Genomic DNA, 16,084 nt, shown 5'->3' with positions numbered 1-16,084 from the left:
GCTACTCCTTGCTCAACGAAATGGACTCAACATTGCATATTAAACGCCTAAGAATGTACCTGACTAATAATTATCTTAAAACCTATGGATTGCTATGTCTCCGAAAGAGAATCAAGCATGTGTACAGGGGCATAAACGCAGCAGTAATAGGATTGGAGAGGTTCGGTGAACAAATGAAGACCCTTTGAAGTCATATTGCATGGTACCCATTACACGGGATTCAACTACCCAAGTTTAAGGTATTCTTCCTTCAGCTAAAACATGCATGTGGAACCTAGAGTATGATCAACCATGTGATCGGGAGACGTGTTCAAATATGTCTCAGTTTTCCTCCACTGGTACTCGGGTGCAACATTCCAGATGCTTTACTAACACTCTCCCGACTTGGAGAGTCAGTCCCTTTAACCTCCTGTTTGGCCCAGTTTGCAATTTCTGCGGAACATGAACAGGAATAGGGAGAACCAATGAGAGACTAGCTGGAGGTGTCTGGACGGGGAAATTTAATTCTCATTTCCCACCAGGAAGAGGAATTAACCAAAGGCTCAGCGTGCCGTGCCGAAACCAGTTTAGGGCCTGAAGCCATCCTGCGGTGTTGCGGTCAGGTCACAAGAAAGCGAGTTGAAGAAAGGAGCTCAGGGGCACTGTAATTCACAAACCTGCAGTGTTATAAATGACAGCTATCATCCAAAAATATACTGAAGTAAGGCTGCCAAGAGGACTTGAAAGCGAGGCAGAATTGCAGGAAACCGATTTCAGGAGGTAAACTGGAATTGCATTGAAAGCATAGGAAAAGAGGCAGAACGTCCACAATGATGCACTTGGCCAAAAAGGGCGTATGCGTTTTTTCCTGAATATATTCAGGAAAAAACGCATACGCCCTTTTTGGCCAACCAAGCAAGCTTGCAAAGGAAATCTGCACTACAATGAAGTCTCACTTCCCCCCGGTCAAATGGGCCATCTGAAAAAAGTGTAAAATCCAGAAAGGCAGGACAGGCCATGGAGAACTGGGAGCCTTGTTATGCTGAAGGGCGGGATGTAAATTGCCAACAGACACTCGGGAGAAGTGTATGGTGTTTCCTGAAACATCTAAAAAACAAAGCAACAGAACCTAGGGCACTTCCACTTATGGTCCTATAGCTTAGGGAAATTAAAAGCAAAAAGACACAGCCACCCCAAAGTTTGGGACGCCCCTGTTTACAAGAACCTCGTTTACCGTACAAGTTCAATATCACAGAAAGTGAAAAATGGATAAAGAACTTGTGGTACTTACGTACAATGCAGTATCACTCAGCAATGAAATCTATGTCATCAGGCCAATAGCAGCATAAAGAGTGGATTCAGGTACGATGATTCTAACTGAAATAAGTCACACAGAAATAGAAACATCATAAGATATCACTAATACACGGAATGTAAACTTGGCTACACAGGAACTGAATTCCAAAACAGAACAGGGTCTCAAATTGAGAAAACCAACTTATGCTTGCTTAAGGGGAAAGGTGAGTTGGGGTGCTGCATAAAACCAGAGATTGAAATGAGCACAGATAAAGTTCCTTAAGCCAAATATGGAATAGACAAGAGCTACTCCTTGCTCAACGAAATGGACTCAACACCCCATATTAAACGCCTAAGAATGTACCTGACTAGTAAGTATCTTAAAACCTATGGATTGCTATGTCTCCGAAAGAGAATCAAGCATGTGTACAGGGCCATAAAGGCAGCAGTGATAGGATTGGAGAGGTTCGGTGAGCAAATGAAGACCCTTTGAAGTCATATTGCATGGTACCCATTCCACGGGTCTCAACTCTCCAGGTTTAAGGTATTCTTCCTTCAGCTAAAACATGCATGTGGAACCCAGAGTATGATCAACCGTGTGAACGGGAGACGTGTTCAAATATGTCTCAGTTTTCCTCCCCTGGTGCTCGGGTGCAACATTCCAGACGCTTTAGTAACACTCTCCCGACTTGGAGAGTCAGCGCCTTTAACCTCCTGTTTGGCCCAGTTTGCAATTTCTGCGGAAGATGAACAGGAATAGGGAGAACCAATGAGAGACTACCTGGAGGTGTCTGGACGGGCAAATTTAACTCTCATTTCCCACCAGGAAGAGGAATTAACCAAAGGCTCATCGTGCCATTCCGGAACAAGATTAGGGCCTGAAGCCATCCTGCGGTGTTGCGGCCAGCTCACAAGAAAGCGAGTTGAAGAAAGGAGCTCAGGGGCACTGTAATTCACAAACCTGCAGAGTTACAAATGACAGCTATCGTCCAAAAATATACTGAAGTAAGGCTGCCAAGAGGACTTGAAAGCGGGACAGAATTGCAGGAAACCGATTTCAGGAAGTAGACTGGAATTGCATTGAAAGCATAGGAAAAGAGGCAGAACGTCCACAATGATGCACTTGGCCAAAAAGGGTGTATGCGTTTTTTCCTGAATATATTCAGGAAAAAACGCATACGCCCTTTTTGGCCAACCAAGCAAACTTGCAAAGGAAATCTGCACTACAATGAAGTCTCACTTCCCCCCAGTCAAAAGGGCCATCCTAAAAAAGTGTAAAATCCAGAAAGTCAGGACAGGCCATGGAGAACTGGGAGCCTTGTTATGCTGATGGGCGGGAGGTAAATTGCCAACAGACACTCGGTAGAAGTGTATGGTGTTTCCTGAAACATCTAAAAAACAAAGCAACAGAGCCTAGGGCACTTCCACTTATGGTCCTATAGCTTAGGGAAATTAAAATCAAAAAGACACAGCCACCCCAAAGTTTGGAACGGCTCTGTTTACAAGAACCTCGTTTACCGTACAAGTTCAATATCACAGAAAGTGAAAAATGGATAAAGAACTTGTGGTACTTACGTACAATGCAGTATCACTCAGCAATGAAATCTATGTCATCAGGCCCGTAGCATCATAATGAGTGGATTCAGGTACGATGATTCTAACTGAAATAAGTCACAGAGAAAAAGAAACATCATAAGATATCACTAATACACGGAATGTAAACTTGGCTACACAGGAACTGAATTCCAAAACAGAACAGGGTCTCAAATTGAGAAAACCAACTTATGCTTGCTTAAGGGGAAAGGTGAGTTGGGGTGCTGCATAAAACCAGAGATTGAAATGAGCACAGATAAAGTTCCTTAAGCCAAATATGGAATAGACAAGAGCTACTCCTTGCTCAACGAAATGGACTCAACACCCCATATTAAACGCCTGAGAATGTACCTGTCTAGTATGTATCTTAAAAGCTATGGATTGCTATGTCTCCAAAAGAGAATCAAGCGTGTGTACAGGGGCATAAACGCAGCAGTGATAGGATTGGAGAGGTTCGGTGAGCAAATGAAGACCCTTTGAAGTCATATTGCATGGTACCCATTCCACGGGTCTCAACTCTCCAGGTTTAAGGTATTCTTCCTTCAGCTAAAACATGCATGTGGAACACAGAGTCTGATCAACCGTGTGAACGGGAGACGTGTTCAAATATGTCTCAGTTTTCCTCCCCTGGTGCTCGGGTGCAACATTCCAGACGCTTTACTAACACTCTCCCCACTTGGAGAGTCAGTGCCTTTAACCTCCTGTTTGGCCCAGTTTGCAATTTCTGCGGAAGATGAACAGGAATAGCGAGAACCAATGAGAGACTAGCTGGAGGTGTCTGGACGGGGAAATTTAACTATCATTTCCCACCAGGAAGAGGAAATAACCAAGGCTCAGCGTGCCGTGCCAGAACCAGATTAGGGCCTGAAGCCATCCTGCGGTGTTGCGGCCAGCTCAAAAGAAAGTGAGTTGAAGAAAGGAGCTCAGGGGCACTGTAATTCACAAACGTGCAGAGTTATAAATGACAGCTATCGTCCAAAAATAGACTGAAGTAAGGCTGCCAAGAGGACTTGAAAGCGGGACAGAATTGCAGGAAACCGATTTCAGGAGGTAGACTGGAATTGCATTGAAAGCATAGGAAAAGAGGCAGAACGTCCACAATGATGCACTTGGCCAAAAAGGGCGTATGCGTTTTTTCCTGAATATATTCAGGAAAAAACGCATACGCCCTTTTTGGCCAACCAAGCAAGCTTGCAAAGAAATCTGCACTACAATGAAGTCTCACTTCCCCCCGGTCAAAAGGGACATCTGAAAAAAGTGTAAAATCCAGAAAGGCAGGACAGGCCCTGGAGAACTGGGAGCCTTGTTATGCTGATGGGCGGGATGTAAATTGCCAAAAGACACTCGGGAGAAGTGTATCCTGTTTCCTGAAACATCTAAAAAACAAAGCAACAGAGCATAGGGCACTTCCACTTATGGTCCTATAGCTTAGGGAAATTAAAATCAAAAAGACACAGCCACCCCAAAATTTGGGACGCCTCTGTTTACAAGAACCTTGTTTACCGTACAAGTTCAATATCACAGAAAGTGAAAAATGGATAAAGAACTTGTGGTACTTACGTACAATGCAGTATCACTCAGCAATGAAATCTATGTCATCAGGCCCGTAGCAGCATAATGAGTGGATTCAGGTACGATGATTCTAACTGAAATAAGTCACACAGAAAAAGAAATATCATAAGATATCACTAATACACGGAATGAAAACTTGGCTACACAGGAACTGAATTCCAAAACAGAAGAGGGTCTCAAATTCAGAAAACCAACTTATGCTTGCTTAAGGGGAAAGGTGAGTTGGGGTGCTGCATAAAACCAGAGATTGAAATGAGCACAGATAAAGTTCCTTAAGCCAAATATGGAATAGACAAGAGCTACTCCTTGCTCAACGAAATGGACTCAACACCGCATATTAAACACCTAAGAATGTACCTGTCTAGTAAGTATTTTAAAACCTATGGATTGCTATGTCTCCAAAACAGAATCAAGCGTGTGTACAGGGGCATAAACGCAGCAGTGATAGGATTGGAGAGGTTCGGTGAGCAAATGAAGACCCTTTGAAGTCATATTGCATGGTACCCATTCCACGGGTCTCAACTCTCCAGGTTTAAGGTATTCTTCCTTCAGCTAAAATATGCATGTGGAACCCAGAGTCTGATCAACCGTGTGAACGGGAGACGTGTTCAAATATGTCTCAGTTTTCCTCCCCTGGTGCTCGTGTGCAACATTCCAGACGCTTTACTAACACTCTACCCACTTGGAGAGTCAGCGCCTTTAACCTCCTGTTTGGCCCAGTTTGCAATTTCTGCGGAAGATAAACAGGAATAGCGAGAACCAATGAGAGACTAGCTGGAGGTGTCTGAACGGGCAAATTTAACTCTCATTTCCCACCAGGAAGAGGAAATAACCAAAGGCTCAGCGTGCCGTGCCGGAACCAGATTAGGGCCTGAAGCCATCCTGCGGTGTTGCGGCCAGGTCACAAGAAAGCGAGTTGAAGAAAGGAGCTCAGGGGCACTGTAATTCACAAACCTGCAGAGTTATAAATGACAGCTATCGTCCAAAAATATACTGAAGTAAGGCTGCCAAGAGGACTTGAAAGCGGGGCAGAATTGCAAGAAACCGATTTCAGGAGGTAGACTGGAATTGCATTGAAAGCATAGGAAAAGAGGCAGAACGTCCACAATGATGCACTTGGCCAAAAAGGGCGTATGCGTTTTTTCCTGAATATATTCAGGAAAAAACGCATACGCCCTTTTTGGCCAACCAAGCAAACTTGCAAAGGAAATCTGCACTACAATGAAGTCTCACTTCCCCCTGGTCAAAAGGGCCATCTGAAAAAAGTGTAAAATCCAGAAAGGCAGGACAGGCCATGGAGAACTGGGAGCCTTGTTATGCTGATGGGCGGGATGTAAATTGCCAACAACCACTAGGGAGAAGTGTATGGTGTTTCCTGAAACATCTAAAAAACAAAGCAACAGAGGCTAGGGCACTTCCACTTATGGTCCTATAGCTTAGGGAATTTAAAATCAAAAAGACACAGCCACCCCAAAGTTTGGAACGGCTCTGTTTACAAGAACCTCGTTTACAGTACAAGTTCAACATCACAGAAAGTGAAAAATGGAGAAAGAAGTTGTGGTATTTACTTACAAAGAAATATCACTCAGCAATGAAATCTGTGTCATCAGGCCCTTAGCAGCACAATGAGTGGATTCAGGTATGATGATTCTAACTGAAATAAGTCACACAGAAAAAGAAACATCTAAGATATCAGTAATACACGGAATGGAAACTTGGCTACACAGGAACTGAATTACAGAACAGAACAGGGTCTCAAATTTAGAAAACCAACTTATGCTTGCTTAAGGGGAAAGGTGAGTTGGGGTGCTGCATAAAACCAGAGATTGAAATGAGCACAGATAAACTTCCTTAAGCCAAATATGGAATAGACAAGAGCTACTCCTTGCTCAACGAAATGGACTCAACACCGCATATTAAACACCTAAGAATGTACCTGACTAGTAAGTATCTTAAAACCTATGGATTGCTATGTCTCCGAAAGAGAATCAAGCATGTGTACAGGGGCATAAACGCAGCAGTGATAGGATTGGAGAGGTTCGGTGAGCAAATGAAGACCCTTTGAAGTCATATTGCATGGTACCCATTCCACGGGTTTCAACTACCCAGGTGTTAGGTATTCTTCCTTCAGCTAAAACATGCATGTGGAACCCAGAGTATGATCAACCATGTGATTGGGAGACGTGTTCAAATATGTCTCAGTTTTTGTACCCTGGTACTCGGGTACAACATTCCAGACGCTTTACTAACACTCTCCCGACTTGGAGAGTCAGTCCCTTTTACCTCCTGTTTGGCCCAGTTTGCAATTTCTGCGGAAGATGAACAGGAATAGCGAGAACCAATGAGAGACTAGCTGGAGGTGTCTGGACGGGCAAATTTAACTCTCATTTCCCACCAGGACGAGGAATTAACCAAAGGCTCAGCGTGCCTTGCCGGAACCAGATTAGGGCCTGAAGCCATCCTGCGGTGTTGCGGCCAGCTCACAAGAAAGCGAGTTGAAGAAAGGAGCTCAGGGGCACTGTAATTCACAAACCTGCAGAGTTATAAATGACAGCTATCGTCCAAAAATACACTGAAGTAAGGCTGCCAAGAGGACTTGAAAGCGGGGCAGAATTGCAGGAAACCGATTTCAGGAGGTAGACTGAAATTGCATTGAAAGCATAGGAAAAGAGGCAGAACGTCCACAATGATGCACTTGGCCAAAAAGGGCGTATGCGTTTTTTCCTGAATATATTCAGGAAAAAACGCATACGCCCTTTTTGGCCAACCAAGCAAGCTTGCAAAGGAAATCTGCACTACAATGAAGTCTCACTTCCCCCCCCAGTCAAAAGGGCAATCTGAAAAAAGTGTAAAATCCAGAAAGGCAGGAAGGGCCATGGAGAACTGGGAGCCTTGTTATGCTGATGGGCGGGATGTAAATTGCCAACAGAAACTTGGGAGAAGTGTATGGTGTTTCCTGAAACATCTAAAAAACAAAGCAACAGAGCCTAGGGCACTTCCACTTATGGTCCTATAGCTTAGGGAAATTAAAATCAAAAAGACACAGCCACCCCAAAATTTGGGACACCTCTGTTTACAAGAACCTCGTTTATAGTACAAGTTCAACATCGCAGAAAGTGAAAAATGGATAAAGAAGTTGTGGTATTTACTTACAAAGCATATCACTCAGCAATGAAATCTGTGTCATCAGGCCCTTAGCAGCACAATGAGTGGATTCAGGTATGATGATTCTAACTGAAATAAGTCACACAGAAAAAGAAACATCATAACATATCAGTAATACACGGAATGTAAACTTGGCTACACAGGAACTGAATTACAGAACAGAACAGGGTCTCAAATTTAGAAAACCAACTTATGCTTGCTTAAGGGGAAAGGTGAGTTGGGGTGCTGCATAAAACCAGAGATTGAAATGAGCACAGATAAAGTTCCTTAAGCCAAATATGGAATAGACAAGAGCTACTCCTTGCTCAACGAAATGGACTCAACACCGCATATTAAACGCCTAAGAATGTACCTGACTAGTAAGTATCTTAAAACCTATGGATTGCTATGTCTCCGAAAGAGAATCAAGCATGTGTACAGGGGCATAAACGCAGCAGTGATAGGATTGGAGAGGTTCGGTGAGCAAATGAAGACCCTTTGAAGTCATATTGCATGGTACCCATTCCACGGGTTTCATATACCCAGGTTTAAGGTATTCTTCCTTCAGCTAAATCATGCATGTGGAACCTAGAGTATGATCAACCTTGTGATCGGGAGACGTGTTCAAATATGTCTCACTTTTCGTACCCTGGTACTCGGGTGCAACATTCCAGACGCTTTACTAACACTCTCCCCACTTGGAGAGTCAGTCCCTTTAACCTCCTGTTTGCCCCAGTTTGCAATTTCTGCGGAAGATGAACAGGAATAGCGAGAACCAATGAGAGACTAGCTGGAGGTGTCTGGACGGGCAAATTTAACTCTCATTTCCCACCAGGAAGAGGAATTAACCAAAGACTCAGCGTGCCGTGCCGGAACCAGATTAGGGCCTGAAGCCATCCTGCGGTGTTTCGGCCAGCTCAAAAGAAAGCGAGTTGAACAAAGGAGCTCAGGGGCACTGTAATTCACAAACCTGCAGAGTTATAAATGACAGCTATCGTCCAAAAATAGACTGAAGTAAGGCTGCCAAGAGGACTTGAAAGCGGGGCAGCATTGCAGGAAACCGATTTCAGGAGGTAGACTGGAATTGCATTGAAAGCATAGGAAAAGAGGCAGAACGTCCACAATGATGCACTTGGCCAAAAAGGGCGTATGCGTTTTTTCCTGAATATATTCAGGAAAAAACGCATACGCCCTTTTTGGCCAACCAAGCAAGCTTGCAAAGAAATCTGCACTACAATGAAGTCTCACTTCCCCCCGGTCAAAAGGGACATCTGAAAAAAGTGTAAAATCCAGAAAGGCAGGACAGGCCATGGAGAACTGGGAGCCTTGTTATGCTGAAGGGCGGGATGTAAATTGCCAACAACCACTCAGGAGAATTGTATGGTGTTTCCTGAAACAACTAAAAAACAAAGCAACAGAGCCTAGGGCACTTCCACTTATGGTCCTATAGCTTAGGGAATCTAAAATCAAAAAGACACAGCCACCCCAAAGTTTGGAACGGCTCTGTTTACAAGAACCTCGTTTACAGTACAAGTTCAACATCGCAGAAAGTGAAAAATGGATAAAGAAGTTGTGGTATTTACTTACAAAGCAATATCACTCAGCAATGAAATCTGTGTCATCAGGCCCTTAGCAGCACAATGAGTGGATTCAGGTATGATGATTCTAACTGAAATAAGTCACACAGAAAAAGAAACATCATAAGGTATCAGTAATACACGGAATGTAAACTTGGGTACACAGGAACTGAATTACAGAACAGAACAGGGACTCAAATTTAGAAAACCAACTTATGCTTGCTTAAGGGAAAAGGTGAGTTGGGGTGCTGCATAAAACCAGAGATTGAAATGAGCACAGATAAAGTTCCTTAAGTCAAATATGGAATAGACAAGAGCTACTCCTTGCTCAACGAAATGGACTCAACACCGCATATTAAACGCCTAAGAATGTACCTGACTAGTAAGTATCTTAAAACCTATGGATTGCTATGTCTCCGAAAGAGAATCAAGCATGTGTAAAGGGGCATAAACGCAGCAGTGATAGGATTAGAGAGGTTCGGTGAGCAAATGAAGACCCTTTGAATTCATATTGCATGGTACCCATTCCACGGGTTTCAACTACCCAGGTTTAAGGTATTCTTCCTTCAGCTAAAACATGCATGTGGAACCTAGAGTATGATCAACCATGTGATCGTGAGACGTGTTCAAATATGTCTCAGTTTTCGTACCCTGGTACTCGGGTTTAACATTCCAGACGCTTTACTAACACTCTCTCGACTTGGAGAGTCAGTCCCTTTAACCTCCTGTTTGGCCCAGTTTGCAATTTCTGCGGAAGATGAACAGGAATAGCGAGAACCAATGAGAGACTAGCTGGAGGTGTCTGGACGGGCAAATTTAACTCTCATTTCCCACCAGGAAGAGGAATTAACCAAAGGCTCAGCGTGCCGTGCCGGAACCAGATTAGGGCCTGAAGCCATCCTGCGGTGTTTCGGCCAGCTCACAAGAAAGCGAGTTGAAGAAAGGAGCTCAGGGGCACTGTAATTCACAAACCTGCAGAGTTATAAATGACAGCTATCGTCCAAAAATAGACTGAAGTAAGGCTGCCAAGAGGACTTGAAAGCGGGGCAGAATTGCAGGAAACCGATTTCAGGAGGTAGACTGGAATTGCATTGAAAGCATAGGAAAAGGGGCAGAACGTACACAATGATGCACTTGGCCAAAAAGTGCGTATGCGTTTTTTCCTGAATATATTCAGGAAAAAACGCATACGCCCTTTTTGGCCAACCAAGCAAGCTTGCAAAGGAAATCTGCACTACAATGAAGTCTCACTTCCCCCCCGCCCCCGGTCAAAAGGGCCATCTGAAAAAAGTGTAAAATCCAGAAAGGCATGAAGGGCCATGGAGAACTGGGAGCCTTGTTATGCTGATGGGCGGGATGTAAACTGCCAACAGACACTTGGGAGAAGTGTATGGTGTTTCCTGAAACATCTAAAAAACAAAGCAACAGAGCCTAGGGCACTTCCACTTATGGTCCTATAGCTTAGGGAAATTAAAATCAAAAAGACACAGCCACCCCAAAATTTGGGACGCCTCTGTTTACAAGAACCTCGTTTACAGTACAAGTTCAACATCACAGAAAGTGAAAAATGGATAAAGAAGTTGTGGTATTTACTTACAAAGCAATATCACTAAGCAATGAAATCTGTGTCATCAGGCCCTTAGCAGCACAATGAGTGGATTCAGGTATGATGATTCTAACTGAAATAAGTCACACAGAAAAAGAAACATCATAAGATATCAGTAATACACGGAATGGAAACTTGGCCACACAGGAACTGAATTACAGAACAGAACAGGGTCTCAAATTTAGAAAACCAACTTATGCTTGCTTAAGGGTAAAGGTGAGTTGGGGTGCTGCATAAAACCAGAGATTGAAATGAGCACAGATAAACTTCCTTAAGTCAAATATGGAATAGACAAGAGCTACTCCTTGCTCAACGAAATGGACTCAACACCGCATATTAAACGCCTAAGAATGTACCTGACTAGTAAGTATCTTAAAACCTATGGATTGCTATGTCTCCGAAAGAGAATCAAGCATGTGTACAGGGGCATAAACGCAGCAGTGATAGGATTGGAGAGGTTCGGTGAGCAAATGAAGACCCTTTGAAGTCATATTGCATGGTACCCATTCCACGGGTTTCAACTACCCAGGTTTTAGGTATTCTTCCTTCAGCTAAAACATGCATGTGGAACCCAGAGTATGATCAACCATGTGATCGGGAAACGTGTTCAAATATGTCTCAGTTTTCCTCCCCTGGTACTCAGGTGCAACATTCCAGACGCTTTACTGACACTCTCCCCACTTGGAGAGTCAGCGCCTTTAACCTCCTGTTTGGCCCAGTTTGCAATTTCTGCGGAAGATGAACAGGAATAGCGAGAACCAATGAGAGGCTAGCTGGAGGTGTCTGGACGGGCAAATTTAACTCTCATTTCCCACCAGGAAGAGGAAATAACCAAAGGCTCAGCGTGCCGTGCCGGAACCAGATTAGGGCCTGAAGCCATCCTGCGGTGTTGCGGCCAGCTCAAAAGAAAGCGAGTTGAAGAAAGGAGCTCAGGGCACTGTAATTCACAAACCTGCAGAGTTATATATGACAGCTATCGTCCAAAAATAGACTGAAGTAAGGCTGCCAAGAGGACTTGAACGCGGGGCAGAATTGCAGGAAACCGATTTCAGGAGGTAGACTGGAATTGCATTGAAAGCATAGGAAAAGAGGCAGAACGTCAACAATGATGCACTTGGCCAAAAAGGGCGTATGCATTTTTTCCTGAATATATTCAGGAAAAAACGCATACGCCCTTTTTGGCCAACCAAGCAAGCTTGCAAAGGAAATCTGCACTACAATGAAGTCTCACTTCCCCCCGGTCAAAAGGGCCATCTGAAAAAACTGTAAAATCCAGAAAGGCAGGACAGGCCATGGAGAACTGGGAGCCTTGTTATGCTGATGGGCCGGATGGAAATTGCCAACAACCACTCGGGAGAAGTGTATGGTGTTTCCTGAAACATCTAAAAAACAAAGCAACAGAACCTAGGGCACTTCCACTTATGGTCCTATAGCTTAGGGAAATTAAAATCAAAAAGACACAGCCACCCCAAAGTTTGGAATGGCTCTGTTTACAAGAACCTCGTTTACAGTACAAGTTCAACATCGCAGAACGTGAAAAATGGATAAGGAAGTTGTGGTATTTACTTACAAGCAATATCACTCAGCAATGAAATCTGTGTCATCAGGCCCTTAGCAGCACAATGAGTGGATTCAGGTATGATGATTCTAACTGAAATAAGTCACACAGAAAAAGAAACATCATAAGGTATCAGTAATACACGGAATGTAAACTTGGGTACACAGGAACTGAATTACAGAACAGAACAGGGTCTCAAATTTAGAAAACCAACTTATGCTTGCTTAAGGGTAAAGGTGAGTTGGGGTGCTGCATAAAACCAGAGATTGAAATGAGCACAGATAAACTTCCTTAAGTCAAATATGGAATAGACAAGAGCTACTCCTTGCTCATCGAAATGGACTCAACACCGCATATTAAACGCCTAAGAATGTACCTGACTAGTAAGTTTCTTAAAACCTATAGATTGCTATGTCTCCGAAAGAGAATCAAGCATGTGTAAAGGGGCATAAACGCAGCAGTGATAGGATTGGAGAGGTTCGGTGAGCAAATGAAGACCCTTTGAAGTCATATTGCATGGTACCCATTCCACGGGTTTCAACTACCCAGGTTTAAGGTATTCTTCCTTCAGCTCAAACATGCATGTGGAACCTAGAGTATGATCAACCATGTGATCGGGAGACGTGTTCAAATATGTCTCAGTTTTCGTACCCTGGTACTCGGGTGCAACATTCCAGACGCTTTACTAACACTCTCCCGACTTGGAGAGTCAGTCCCTTTAACCTCCTGTTTGGCCCAGTTTGCAATTTCTGTGGAAGATGAACAGGAATAGCGAGAACCAATGAGAGACTAGCTGGAGGTGTCTGGACGGGCAAATTTAACTCTCATTTCCCACCAGGAAGAGGAATTAACCAAAGGCTCAGCATGCCGTGCCGGAACCAGATTAGGCCTGAAGCCATCCTGCGGTGTTTCGGCCAGCTCACAAGAAAGCGAGTTGAAGAAAGGAGCTCAGGGGCACTGTAATTCACAAACCTGCAGAGTTATAAATGACAGCTATCGTCCAAAAATATACTGAAGTAAGGCTGCCAAGAGGACTTGAAAGCGGGGCAGAATTGCAGGAAACCGATTTCAGGAGGTAGACTGGAATTGCATTGAAAGCATAGGAAAAGAGGCAGAACGTCCACAATGATGCACTTGGCCAAAAAGAGCGTATGCGTTTTTTCCTGAATATATTCAGGAAAAAACGCATACGCCCTTTTTGGCCAACCAAGCAAGCTTGCAAAGGAAATCTGCACTACAATGAAGTCTCACTTCCCCCCGGTCAAAAGGGCCATCTGAAAAAAGTGTAAAATCCAGAAAGGCAGGACAGGCCATGGAGAACTGGGAGCCTTGTTATGCTGATGGGCGGGATGTAAATTGCCAACAACCACTAGGGAGAAGTGTATGGTGTTTCCTGAAACATCTAAAAAACAAAGCAACAGAACCTAGGGCACTTCCACTTATGGTCCTATAGCTTAGGGAAATTAAAATCAAAAAGACACAGCCACCCCAAAGTTTGGGACGCCTCTGTTTACAAGAACCTCATTTATAGTACAAGTTCAACATCGCAGAAAGTGAAAAATGGATAAAGAAGTTGTGGTATTTACTTACAAAGCAATATCACTCAGCAATGAAATCTATGTCATCAGGCTCTTAGTATCACAATGAGTGGATTCAGGTATGATGATTCTAACTGAAATAAGTCACACAGAAAAAGAAACATCATAAGATATCAGTAATACACGGAATGGAAACTTGGCTACACAGGAACTGAATTACAGAACAGAACAGGGTCTCAAATTTAGAAAACCAACTTATGCTTGCTTAAGGGTAAAGGTGAGTTGGGGTGCTGCATAAAACCAGAGATTGAAATGAGCACAGATAAAGTTCCTTAAGTCAAATATGGAATAGACAAGAGCTACTCCTTGCTCAACGAAATGGACTCAACACCGCATATTAAACGCCTAAGAATGTACCTGACTAGTAAGTATCTTAAAACCTATGGATTGCTATGTCTCCGAAAGAGAATCAAGCATGTGTACAGGGGCATAAACGCAGCAGTGATAGGATTGGAGAGGTTCGGTGAGCAAATGAAGACCCTTTGAAGTCATATTGCATGGTACCCATTCCACGGGTTTCAACTACCCAGGTTTTAGGTATTCTTCCTTCAGCTAAAACATGCATGTGGAACCCAGAGTATGATCAACCATGTGATCGGGAGACGTGTTCAAATATGTCTCAGTTTTCCTCCCCTGGTACTCAGGTGCAACATTCCAGACGCTTTACTGACACTCTCCCCACTTGGAGAGTCAGCGCCTTTAACCTCCTGTTTGGCCCAGTTTGCAATTTCTGCGGAAGATGAACAGGAATAGCGAGAACCAATGAGAGGCTAGCTGGAGGTGTCTGGACGGGCAAATTTAACTCTCATTTCCCACCAGGAAGAGGAAATAACCAAAGGCTCAGCGTGCCGTGCCGGAACCAGATTAGGGCCTGAAGCCATCCTGCGGTGTTGCGGCCAGATCAAAAGAAAGCGAGTGGAAGAAAGGAGCTCAGGGGCACTGTAATTCACAAACCTGCAGAGTTATGTATGACAGCTATCGTCCAAAAATAGACTGAAGTAAGGCTGCCAAGAGGACTTGAACGCGGGGCAGAATTGCAGGAAACCGATTTCAGGAGGTAGACTGGAATTGCATTGAAAGCATAGGAAAAGAGGCAGAACGTCCACAATGATGCACTTGGCCAAAAAGGGCGTATGCGTTTTTTCCTGAATATATTCAGGAAAAAACGCATACGCCCTTTTTGGCCAACCAAGCAAGCTTGCAAAGGAAATCTGCACTACAATGAAGTCTCACTTCCCCCCGGTCAAAAGGGCCATCTGAAAAAACTGTAAAATCCAGAAAGGCAGGACAGGCCATGGAGAACTGGGAGCCTTGTTATGCTGATGGGCCGGATGGAAATTGCCAACAACCACTCGGGAGAAGTGTATGGTGTTTCCTGAAACATCTAAAAAACAAAGCAACAGAACCTAGGGCACTTCCACTTATGGTCCTATAGCTTAGGGAAATTAAAATCAAAAAGACACAGCCACCCCAAAGTTTGGAATGGCTCTGTTTACAAGAACCTCGTTTACAGTACAAGTTCAACATCGCAGAAAGTGAAAAATGGATAAGGAAGTTGTGGTATTTACTTACAAAGCAATATCACTCAGCAATGAAATCTGTGTCATCAGGCCCTTAGCAGCACAATGAGTGGATTCAGGTATGATGATTCTAACTGAAATAAGTCACACAGAAAAAGAAACATCATAAGATATCAGTAATACACGGAATGGAAACTTGGCTACACAGGAACTGAATTACAGAACAGAACAGGGTCTCAAATTTAGAAAACCAACTTATGCTTGCTTAAGGGTAAAGGTGAGTTGGGGTGCTGCATAAAACCAGAGATTGAAATGAGCACAGATAAAGTTCCTTAAGTCAAATATTCAATAGACAAGAACTACTCCTTGCTCAACGAAATGGACTCAACACCGCATATTAAACGCCTAAGAATGTACCTGACTAGTAAGTATCTTAAAACCTATGGATTGCTATGTCTCCGAAAGAGAATCAGGCATGTGTACAGGGTCATAAACGCAGCAGTGATAGGATTGGAGAGGTTCGGTGAGCAAATGAAGACCCTTTGAAGTCATATTGCATGGTACCCATTCCACGGTTTTCAACTACCCAGGTTTAAGGTATTCTTCCTTCAGCTAAAACATGCATGTGGAACCTAGAGTAT

General features: G+C 43.7%; 1 long non-coding RNA gene across 2 annotated transcripts in view; it reads right to left on the bottom strand.

The window, feature by feature from the left end:
- The window catches only part of LOC307181428, a 914,212-nt gene that overhangs the window by 865,428 nt on the left and 32,700 nt on the right, over positions 1–16,084 (bottom strand). Inside the window, exon 1 of one of the 2 annotated variants that reach the window (XR_013826749.1) lies at positions 13,912–13,997. The exons of the other annotated variant lie outside the window; for it this stretch is intronic. This is a non-coding gene — a long non-coding RNA (uncharacterized lncRNA). Of the gene's footprint in view, positions 1–13,911; positions 13,998–16,084 lie in introns of those variants that run through there. 2 annotated transcript variants of the gene reach the window in all.

This window comes from Stenella coeruleoalba (genome assembly GCF_951394435.1).
Source record: "Stenella coeruleoalba genome assembly, contig: scaffold_102, whole genome shotgun sequence".
In the NCBI taxonomy this organism is placed as follows: domain Eukaryota; kingdom Metazoa; phylum Chordata; class Mammalia; order Artiodactyla; family Delphinidae; genus Stenella; species Stenella coeruleoalba.
The sequence above is the reverse complement of the archived record's forward strand: the minus strand, read 5'-3'. Positions and strand labels throughout refer to the sequence as shown.